We start from the raw sequence: 12,090 nt of genomic DNA on the forward strand, positions 1-12,090 counted from the left end.
ATTGAATTCCCCCTCATGACTAGCCTGACTGTGACATCTGCTTCCTAAAGTTCAACAGGTAGGCCTAGAAATCCAAGAGGAGTGAAGCTCTAGTCCTGGCAACTGGGACAAGTGACCATGGGCCTTTGGTGAAGCCCCGCCCCTTCTGGGTTTCAGTCTTTCCCTCTGTACGATGGAGGATGATTTGACTAAGTGTCTCTAAGTCCCCTTTATTTTACAAATTGTTCCCATGTATTCTCACAGGATGCCATGAACGGTGCAGAGCTGGTGGAGGAAACTACTTGATGGAAGGTTGCCAAGGTGGGGAAGGGCAGGGATATAGGGGAAGGTCTTTGAGATAGAGATTAAAGTCAATACGATGCTGTTCATTGACAGAAAGGTGAACAGTCTGCGACAGAGGAAACTGGTTTCCTGTGACCTGGGTTTTGTGCTTTATGTGGCTGCAATGGCCAGTGAGGGACAAAGAGGCTTGGCTCAGGGGAGGTGTGTAGAAACAGGGCAACTAATATAGAAGCATCCAGCATGGGATGAGAGAAAAGCGTCCTGAATTCAGGTCTCAACTGTGCCATTTCCCAGCTCTGCAACCATACTCGTTCCACCCTCTAACCTCCCACCCCTTTCCTTAGAGTGAGGATTATACAAACAACTTCCTCAAGGAACAGATGTGAAAGTGAGAAATGCATGAGTAGCATTCGTCGCAGTGCCTGGAACGCAGGGCTCAATAAACATCACCTAGCCCAAGAGACAGCACCTATCCTGTGACCGATCAGCCGGACTGGGAAGTAGGTACCATCCAGTATGAGAACCAGCAAGACCATAGAACACATTCACCCCAACACCCAAGCTAGGAGACAGGAAATGAAACCCAAACTTTCTTAGGGGTTAAGTCAGAAGAAACAAGATAAGACCTTGTAACCACCCCTACTCTCTTTCTAGCGACGATTTCCCAACTTTGATGCCATGAACTTGAATCTAAACAGAGCATGTCAGTTTCAGTAAGCTTAAGCAGCAGAGATTAGACTCCTAGACAGCAGAAGACGCTGACATCTGCAGGACAGGGTGCGCACGTGTGGGATGAGACTATCTAGTCCTGACCAGACAGTGACTGCTGTAGGTTCAAAGGCTGAAGAGACATATGAGCTGAAGAGTGCTGGGAGACACTAGAGCTCTCACCCAGTTAGAGGGCGAAGACCTCTCAGATTCCTCCTTTACAGGCCATGCACCCAGATGAAACACCAGCATTCAAGGACTTAAAGGAAAATGTTGCCTTAATAAATGCACAGATGGGGAATCTCATAAGGAAGAAAAATAAAAAGTATTTAAATAAAGAACCAAATACAAATTATACAACTGAAAATTATCACTGCTGAGGGGTACCTGGGTGGCTCAGTTAGTTAATCGTCTGCCTTTGGCTCAGGTCATAATCCCAGGGTCCTCCCTGCATCGGGCTCTGTGCTCCGCAGGGAGTCTGCTTCTCCCTCTCCCTCTGCCCCTCCCCCCCAACGCATGCTCTGTCACTGGCTCTCGCTCTATCTCAAATAAATAAGTAAACCCTTAAAAAAAAGAAAATTATCACTGCTGAAGTGAAAGTTTCACTAGATACGCTTAACTTCAGATAGCAGAAGAGTCAGTAAACGAAAAGACAGAGCTACAGAAATTATTAATCTGAAGAACAAAGAGACAAGAGATCGAAGAAAAGTAGAGCTTCAAAGATCAATAGGGCAAAATCGTATGGCTTTACATATCTGTAATTTCAGTGCTAAAAGAGAAGATAATGAGATAGGGTAAAAAAAAAAAAATGTTAAGAAATAACAGGAAAGGGAAGCCTGGGTGGCTCAGTGGGTTAAGCCTCTGCTTCTGGCTCAGGTCATGATCTCAGGGTCCTGGGACTGAGCCCCATGTCAGGCTCTCTGCTTCCCCCTCTCTCTCTGCCTGCCTCTCTACTGGCCTGTGATCTCTGTCTCCCTGTCAAATAAATACAATAAAACTTAAAAATCTTAAAAAAAAAAAAAAGAAAGAATAGGAGAAAAATTCCAAATCTGATGAAAACATACCAACTTACAGAACCAAGGAGCACAAATAAAAATTCTAAAAACTGAAAAAGTACAACTCGATGCATGATAGTCTCATTTGCCTCTCTACTGTCCTGGCCCTTCTCCCTCTTAACTAGTCTGGTTTGAACACTGGTCTAACATCAGATCTTCCCTGATTAAGAAGGCAGAGTCGAGGGGGAAGCATCCTTGAGTTGATCACCAAAGAAAGAGGGGGCTCAGGAGGATCTAGAACCATGGACCCAGAAGGCACGAGTGTAGGAGCTGAAGTGTGACTACCCAGCCAATGTGTGGGTCCAGATTTGTGCCCTGGCCACACTCTGCAAAGTGGAACACGGAGTGAACTACATGGTGAGGAACATCTCATTATTTTCTACTGAAATAACCATCTCCTGGACAAACAGCCAGGATCTCCCTTTGCCTGTATCCATCTCTACGGAAATCTAGAGCCAGGTCTTCCCCCACACTCTGAATCCTCGCTCCCGGGACCAGAAGGAGAACGTGCTGTATCTGCCCAGGGTTGCTCATGGCTTTAAAAGCAGGACCTCTCAGCGTTTATGGCTGGAAGCTCCCTGAGATCTAGCAGCAAAGAGAGGACCCTGAATCCTCCTCCCAAGAGGTATTTTTCAGATATGTTAGGAGACGCAACCCTGATAGGAGATGTCAAGTTGAGCATCAAAGTTAAAGAATAACCATCTAGTTCAGGCCTTGTGTCTGAGCAGCCCAGAGGCTCACTGGGGCCAAAGCTTCGAGAGAAGAAGACTTCATACCTCCATGCCCTCCTGCTGCTGTCTGAGGCACCCGAATCAAAGAGGAAGTGGGAGGGTAGAGCTGAGGGTGAAGGTCAAGATCACTTGTAAGACCAGAGAAGAGATCAGGTTAACCCAGGCAGCCGGCCAGGAGCTGCTCTGGAATTTCTGAGTAGGAAGCACTCAGGAGCAGCAGTCACATGGAACCCGCCCCTGGGAACATGTCACTGCGCATCAAAGATGGGGAGGTTGATGGGACTAATCTCCAAGGGCCACCTAATGCCGCTTGCCCACTTGGCACTGAATCCAGAGACTGAGGCTGAAAGGGGGAAAGTAAAGGGGGCTTTCCCCAGACAGTGTAAGAGAATAGACAGACCCCCCAAAACCAGCTGCTCACAGTGGTGTTGCAGGCATCAGTAAGACAGTCTGTGGGAGGACAGGGAACATTCTTTCACTCTTCAACTCACACTGCCTCTTGTACCCACTGTCAAAGCAGGCCCTGGTTATGGGTTCAGCTTGGGGATGAGAGCGCGACATAATCAGATGACCTGACTGGGTGCTTGGCTCTCTGTGTCCGTCAGGTTCTCCGAAGACACAGAACCAAGAAAACACGCTGTGTGTGGAGACAGACAGACAGAGAGATTGATTTTATGCCTCTGGTGGGCGCAGCGAGACTCAGCTCTGCAACGAAGGAGGCCCAGGGAAGAGCTGAGCCCGTGGTCTGAGTCAGAAAGCCGACTTCTGCAGAAATTCCTCTTCTTTGGTCTTTTTGTACTCGGGAGGAAGCCAGTCGTTTTTGTTTTTGTTTTTTGTTTTTTGTTTTGTTTTTTTTTTTGCTTTCTGTTTGTTTGTTGTTGTTTTGTGTTTGTTTGGTTTTTTTTTATGGAACCCTTCGCAAATTTGCGTGTCATCCTTGCACAAGGGCCGTGCTCATCTTCTCTGTATCGTTCCAATTTTAGTACATGTGCTGCCGAAGCAAGCACAAGGCCAGTCGTTTTTATTAAGGCCTTCAGCGGACAGGATGCAGCCCAATCACATTGGAGGGAGGAGTTAATCGGCTTTACTCAGTATCTATTGATTCAAGCGCTTATCTCATCAAAAACCTTCACAGCAACGTTCAGAATCACGTTTCACCAAACACTTGGGTCCTACAGCCTAGCCAAGTGGACACAAAATTAACCATCACACCATTAAGGGGCACCTGCTCCAGGAAGGACCTGTGCAGGACGCAGATGAGCCTGAGGACAAGGTCAACCAGGGCCGACGGGGGATTGCGACTACCAGATGTGACTGTTCTAGACAGCAGCTGTAGAAGCCGCAGGCCCTTTTCCTTTCAGGGAGGCTAGACCAGAGCGTCTCCAATTTGAATGTGCAAGTCAGTCACTCGGGGATCCCAGGATCTTGACATTCAGCATTTCCCTTGAGGGCTGAGTGACTGCCTGTGGGTCTATGGGCCACACCTGGCGTCAGGAGCACAGGCCCAGAGCTAGATTTCCAGGTCCAGTCCCGGATCCACCCCCTCACATGCTGTGTTAAATTTGAACAAGGGAAGTACTTACCCTGCTTGAATCTCATCTATAAAGGTGGGTCAGGGGCAGGGAAACCAACAGTATGAACTTCAGAAAGTCTTTGTGAAATTAAAGAGAAAATAAACAGGATGTATTGGGGCAAACAGTTCAATCTCAATAAATGCTCTTGGCTACTACATTAATATGCGCAGAAGATTTTTAAAAGAATCCATGTCGGGTAAGATAAATAAATCTTATATCCATTGATTTGCTTGGTAAAAGGACCTAGACATAAAAACCACAGGAAGAACAGTTAATAAAATTGAGAACATTCTCCCTAGAGAAGAATGGATGTCGGGAGGAGGCAGAAGGAGAGTGGAGGCACCGAACATCCTTGAACTAGAGTATCCATGAAAATGAAATGAGAATGACCCTACAAGGCTCTACTAGGTTAAACAAAGACCCACGACATGAATCTTCTGAGGAAGTCAAAATGCGATCAGTAACAGGACCTGGGAGCCATAGAAGTTATCCAAAAGTGAAGCACGCTATGAGGACCGAGTCATCTGTCCCCTACCTGGAAGACAGCCCAACCAGCAAGACTGTCAGAGATAAGATTTTGTTGCCACATGACAATTCCCCCAACCCTCCAAGCCCTTCTAGAACTCAGAGCAGCTTACATCGCTGGCTCTCCCTGGCAATGGTCTCCACCACGCAGTCCTGGCGCTCTAGACCTATTGTCCAAGGACCTCTCCTGGGGGACACTTGGCAACCTGCAAGCTTAGTCATGATGCATCAAACAATTCATTCAGATTTCTCCAATTCCATTACCCGGCCCTTTGGGAGCCAGATGGGAAAAACAATCAGCTCATGTGAGGGCCAGAGAAGCAGCTGTGTCCAAACAGCCTTGCCCCCATGAAAACACTAGCCTGTCCTGCAGCCTCCCAGACCGGAGCTGCCATGGTGCAAAAACATTCGGACAACCACCCTGCGGGGTCATATGTCAAACACTTGGCACACCCATGGAGACAGTTCTCCCCGTACCCTCTGCCCCAGCCCCTACCCCGTGACCCACTGGATTGCTCCACAGTCTAGGGACCCAAACTTAAAACCTAGCTCAACAGGGGCCTGGGTCTTCCCAACATCCAGTCACTAGCTATGCAATATGTTGACATCACCCCATACATTCTAGCCATGCCCCCAGGACCCAGCAGTCAGGTGTTCCTTGCTTCTTGCCTGTGTCGGAGAGTTCCTTCCAACCTGAGCAGAGGCTCCCCAGGAGCTAGAAGGACAGGGGAAACCACTGCTTCCCCAAACACACCTAGCTTTGTGCGGTCTTATATCCCCATCTCCTACCCCCCATCACCTTCCCCTTGCAAGAGAAGAGAGACTAGAAGAGAAACAGAATAAAGAGGGAAGAATAAGGCTGGGGTGAGAGTACCTGGGCCCAGCCGTCAGGTTGGGTGGTTGGACCATCAGCGGGGTGGAGGGGGGTTACTCTTTGCCTCTACATGGGAAGAACCAGCCTGCTTTGTCCTCCTAGCCCCTGAGAATGGGGAGTATATTTGTTCTTCAAGCAGGAACAGTGAGGTCATCAAGAACAAGGACAGATGTGACAGTCAAGCAGACAGAACTGACCTCAAATCCTAGGCCTGTCGCTCACTACCTGCGTATTGTGGGGTAACTGCCTCTCTTAGACTCTCCATTTCTCTATCTGTAAAAGGGAAATGAGAATAAAAACAGTGCCTGCCTGCCTCACAGGGCTATCATGAGGTTAAAAGAGATTAAAGCCCATAAAACATTTAGTCCGCTCTTGGCTTTCAGTACTGAATAAATGTGGGAGTTAGATCTCATTAGAGACACCCCTGCCCCCAAGTCTGGCCCCAAGTCTGACAACACTCATCAAACTGAGTAGAGTTGGGGTCTATCAGGAACACTCGCCAGCTCCCAGGTCCATCTGCATGTGGGCTCTGGGGTGGACGCAGCTGTCTCCCAGCACCCCCTCACCTCACCTGTCAGTAGGAGCCAAGGTCAAGGAGATGAGAGTCTCCCTGCCTAAGGTCTACCAGGGGAGACAAGAGCTCTGCAGAGTTCGAAGAGCCCAAGGCTCATGCTGTGAAGGTGCTTCAAAGTCATAGTTCCTTCAGCAGAGAGGCAGGGGTGGGCAGGAATGAGAAGGGAGTGGTAGGACCCCCCCCACACCCACCCAGGAGGCCTTGCTCCCATCTCTACCAGGCCCAAGCAGCTTTAGTCGGAACAGTCTAGCTTCTCTCTGCCCAACATCCTCCCCGCCCCTCCTCCACAGGGGCTTCTTACTCTAAATCTAGAAGGGAGGTGGACCCACATCTGGCCCCAGCAGCCTCCACTGAGTGTGGGACAACCAGAGACAGGCCGACAGGGGGCTGTGGCCTTGGACGCTCACCCCCAGGCAGCTCAGGTTCCTGGAGGTGAGCCCATCCTGACAACTCAGTGAACAGTGGGGCATCTGCTGGGTGCCAGCCTCTGTGCCTCTTAGAGGGGAAAATGAGGCATTCCGTCTGCGGAGGGAGCGGGGAGGGTGATGGCTGCCCCAATGCCCATTGTCTAAGGCTGCGGCAAAGGGCCACAGGGATCTAGCTACCTCTCATCGGGGCTTCCGTGGGGATGCAGGACCAGCAGCTTGTCCTTCAGAGAGGGGCTTACAGACCAGTAAGGAAGTGCCCAGGGGCCGAGAACAAAGACCACAAGAGAACGTGGGTCATTTCCAGTGAGGTGGGGTCACAGAAAAGCAGGGAGGAACACCTGAAGCAGAGGGACAAGAGAAGGCCTCGCACCTGGGATCTGAAATTAGCACTCCCAGGGGCACTGGGAGAAACACTGACTGGGAAGAAACACGCCTGCAGAGGTCAGTGGTCAGGGGCCCAAGGAGAAGGCCCTGGAAGCTGCTCTCAGGCCACGTTGTCCCCTATCCATAGAGCAGGGGGAGCTCTCCGACCACGGAGAACCCCAAGTAGCTCGGGTACCCACTCCCCTCTCTGTAACAAGGCTTCTGAAGAGGCCAAGCCCCAAGAGGCGGGTCTGATTGCTTCAGCCAATCATGGTGGTCCCTTGGTCACGGATGTGTGATTCTGGCCAATGAGATGCAAGCCTGCTGGAGGGGCGCTGGTCAAAGGTTCCTCACAGGGAAGCAATGGCCGCCAGATGCAACTATATGGATGTGACACCTGGAGATAGTGCATCCATCTTGTGACCATGAGGAGCGCCAACCTGAAGGCCAAGCTGAGAGAACCTCAGAGCAGGCAGAGCTGGAGCTCATGGGACTCCCTGCATCTGGACTCATGACCAATAGTAAACCCCCTTACTGCCCAAGCCCATCTATCCACTCGGGGTTTTGTTAGCTGCGGGCCTTCTAAGAGATTTAGAGACCCCATTTTCTCTCTTCTCCCCACATGCTGCTTGAGAACTATCCAGAGCTTAGGATTGCCGAAGGAAACTAAGGTTAACAAATAAAAATACAAGGCACCAGTTAACTGAAACTTCAGGTAAATTAGAAGTAATTTTTCCAGTATAAGTGTTGTATGCTGTATTTGGGACTCACACTAAAATATATACATAAATATCCATTGCTTATGTGAAACCTAAATTTAACTGGTCATCCTATATTTTATCTGACAAACTCTACGCCAAATCCCCCGTTTTCTCTCACTCAGTAGTAAACTATCCTCCAAAATGGCTTCCCCACCCTGAGGGGCTTCTGGGACAGCAGCAGTACACCCCCTCACAGAGTCTCACACACCACCCTGCATCCTTGCCTGGTCCTCTTCCCTGCCAGGTCCTAACAAATGGTGACAGAGGAATGAGAAGGAGGGGGACCAAAATATCGCCTTCATGACTGAGAAAGCTGTTGTGGGGGAATCTGGCCAAGAGCTGCAAGCAACTGGGCTCCTAATACTGAATCCCAGAACGAGACAGAACACCTGCCCAGTCCCAGGCAGCCTGGGACTCTCCCAATCCTACTATGGGTAGGGTTGGGGCCATCCCCCAAGTAACCCTATGACCAGGAACAATGGAGACTCAGGCAGAGGTCTAAGCTTTGCGCTGGCAGAGACCTTGCTTCCAATCCTGACACCCCACTTAGTGGCCATGTGACCCTGGGCAAGTTGCTTTCCCTTCCTGCAATCCCTTCAGATTGAAATATGTCCCTATTATAAGATATATTATTTACTTTAAAATACTTAAGTATAAATGCGAAGTAAATGCATATGTGCATATTAATTTATTTTCAACTTCACCCTAAGGCAATTATTAATAACTGCATTTCCCTATCAGGGGTCCACAATCTAGTAGGTACTACTAAGGGCTTCAAATATCCTTCTCTAAGTTTGTACCCCAATATCAGTAGCCTAACCTCCTGAAAGTCAGACATACTGGTCACGGGTGAAATGACAGAGGAAACGGGGTGGGTGGAAAGACTGTGCAGCCTTCTAACCTTCTCAAGAATAGGGTTCAAGAATCCAAACCCCAGCTGCATAGCCCAGTGCTGGCACTCAAGTTCCTTTGGTCCTGTGTGCCCCACATCTGACTTCATGGAGGGGTCTGTCATCTGATCTGGCTCGAAAGGTGGCAAGTGCTGCCATCAAAATACCATTTCCTCCCCCTGGAGCGGTTTTTATGCACAGAGCTTGTCCAAGTGCCAAGGTCAAAGCTGGGAGCATGCTGCGCTTGTAGGAACAGGTGTGCCGAGTTAGCCGTCACTTACCTGCAGCTCTTCACATAGCAGAATCTGAGACTCACACTCACTGCCATGCATATCCAAGCAGCAAGAAGATGCAGAATTCCAGCCCAGGGGTGATCCCTGGAAGCTGTGTGCTAATAAAACAAAACAAAACCCTGAGAGTTGCTAAATGGCCCAGTTGATTTAGACTTCCTCCCCGCTTCTCCTTTTGGCTCGTTGGGAGGATTCCTGGTAAGAATGTGAAACACATGAAATACAAAATTGATATATTCATCATTCTTTGTCTTATTCCAGCCTCCTTCTTTAATCAAAGAATCTCTCTCTGTCCTGGGGAGAGGGGCTGAGAAGAAGAGGGAGGAGGGAAGACTGCTGAGATGTAGAAGACCACAGAGCATGTCCCACCAACATGTCCCCAGAGGTCACACTGCATGCAATCTCAGGGCACATGGGGCTCAAAGAGGCTCTCTCATTGGTGACAAGAGCCCACGCAGGGTCCTCCACAACCAACGTCATGAATTAGCATCACTCTAATCTCGTGGTCTCTTGTGAGCTGCTGGAGCCCGCGACACTCCCACATCTGCCAGTGACACAAGACACGGCTATCTTGATGTGGGCACATTTTGTCATGGAGATATTTTGATGATTATCATAATAACATCAGAAATAACTGTCGTATTGTACCTAGCACATAGTAAGAGAAATAGCGCTAGCTGAGTTCTTCATGTGAATGTTCTCATAACACAATACCTTATGAAGTCTACAACGGGGAAAGTGAAACTTTAAAAAATTAACAAAGGTGCCCAAACTCCTGGAGTAAAGGGTAATTGGGATTTTAACTCAAGTGGTCTCATTCTGGAACCTGTATCCCTAACCACTGGTTTACAGAATACACACAGGATTGGGGGCAGAAGGTACAGAAGTAGAAAATCACATCCTAAAGTTCAGAAAGAGCCATAAACAAACTAAAACAACCATGGAAGCTCCGAAAAAGAAGATCTATGAAGAATATGCTATATATTCCCAAAAATTAAATCAGTGTGTCACAGCATATGCGCAGCCAAATATCCCAATCAAACAGAAGAAAATGCAAGAAGCAGACCCCACTATGTATGGAATTGAGTATGTGATCAATGTGATGTCTCAGATCAGGGAGGGAAATAGGGATGATTCGATAAGTGATATGGGGCCAACTGGGTGACCATCTGCAGAAAAATAAAGTCAGCTCCATGCTCCACACCGTATACAAAGACAAGGTTCAAAGTGATCAAAGATTTAGATCGAGGGGCACCTGCATGGCTCAGTGAGCTAAGCGTCTGACTCCTGGTTTTGGCTCAGGTCATGAACTTGGGATCATAAGATAGAGCCCCACATCAGGCACTGTGCTCAGCGGGGAGTTTGCTTGAGGTGTTCTTTTTCCCTCTGCCCCTCCCTTCTTGTTTGCTCTCTCCCAAATGAATAAATAAACCTTAAAAAAAAAAAGACTTAAATCAAGAAAACATGAAATCACAAACTGACTGGAAGAAAAAAGAATTTCTATACAGCCCGGTGTAAAACCCTCTAACCAAGACTCAAATTTCAGAAATCATAAGAGAAAAGAAAGACCAATTTGACTAATACAAATTAAAACTTCTGCATGGAAAAAATGATAAGCAATAAAACTCTGGGAAGAAATATCTATAACCCATATCACAGATAGAGGGCAGTTCTCTCTAAAATGTGTAAACTCTTACAAGTTGCTAAGGAAAGACAACACAAATGGATATGTGTAGACCGTTCATAGAAAAGGAAACAAAAATGGCCCTTAAATATAGGAAAAGGTGGGGCGCCTGGGTGGCTCAGTTGCTTAAGTGTCTGCCTTTGGCTCAGGTCATGATCTCAGGGTCCTGGGATGGAGTCCTTGTTGGACTTTCTGCTCAGCAGGGAGTCTGCTTCTCCCTCTGCCTCTCCCTCCTCACACTCGTGTTCTCTTTCTCAAATAAACAGAATCTTACATATATACATATTATATACATATTATATACATATATACATATATATGTATGTATATATATGAAAAGATGCCCCACCTTCTTCATAATAAGAAAAATGTGAAAGAAAACTTCTTTGAGATAATACTGTTTATCTAGCAAGTTGGCCAAAACCCAAACATTTAACTCTCTGCTCTGTTGGAGAGCCCATGGAGAGATAAGCTCCCTCACACATTGCTTACAGGAGAACCCTCTTGGAGGGCAATTTGGCAACATCTGCCAAAATTATGAATGCATGGACCCCTTCACCAATAATCTCACTTCTGGGAATTTATCCTATACACAGACTCGCAAACGTGAACTAATGTACTTACAAAGTTATTCACTGAAACATAATTTGTTATAGTAGAAAAAGATGGAAAACAGCCAAATGTTCGTCAGTAGGGACTGACCAAGGAAATCATGACATTACGGTATGTCCACCCAATGATGTGTTGTGCTGCTGTTTGGAAAAAAATAAGAATGAGGAAGCTCTTTATGTCCTGATACAAAAGGAACTCCAGGATATGTAGTGACTAGAGGAAAGTGCAGAACAATGTTTGTAGTATGCTACTTTTGGTGTATTTTTCTTAAATTCACTTATATTTTCAAAATAAACTAAAATTTACAAAAGAAACAAGAATGATCCTGCATTAAAGGTTGAGGGGAGGAACTGCACACAGAGGAGGGCTGAGGCGGGAGGGAGAATTTTCACCCTCAACCTTTCCTTGAACCATGCGAGTATATGCCCTATTTCAAAAATCAATATTTTTAGAAATTTTAATGTTACATTTTCAGCTTTTTTCATAATTTACCAAGTGCTATGTGAAAAGAGACATGCTCCCCTACTTCCTCGAATGAGGCTCAGGGACCATTTAAGTGAAAAAATTGAGGGTCAGAAATAATTGCTGGGTGTGTTACTTGGAAATTAAAACAGTGGTTTTGCATTTTGATGAGACTATCAACATGTCCCACATCCGGTCACACAGGTAGAAGGCTGCAGAGAGCACCCAAGTTCAGAACCCGAAGCCCTCCTCCACCCCAGGCTCTGCCCTCCACACT

General features: G+C 47.4%; 1 non-coding gene across 1 annotated transcript; it reads right to left on the reverse strand.

Moving 5' to 3' along the window:
* Positions 1–3,676: 3,676 nt before the first annotated feature.
* Positions 3,677–3,783, reverse strand: LOC116858625. The gene has a single exon (XR_004380968.1). It is a non-coding gene; the product is annotated as a U6 spliceosomal RNA (small nuclear RNA).
* Between the last annotated feature and the right edge of the window lie 8,307 nt (positions 3,784–12,090).

The sequence above is a fragment of the Lontra canadensis genome, unplaced genomic scaffold (assembly GCF_010015895.1).
Source record: "Lontra canadensis isolate GAN:19392208 unplaced genomic scaffold, GSC_riverotter_1.0 scaffold3, whole genome shotgun sequence".
Classification (NCBI taxonomy): domain Eukaryota; kingdom Metazoa; phylum Chordata; class Mammalia; order Carnivora; family Mustelidae; genus Lontra; species Lontra canadensis.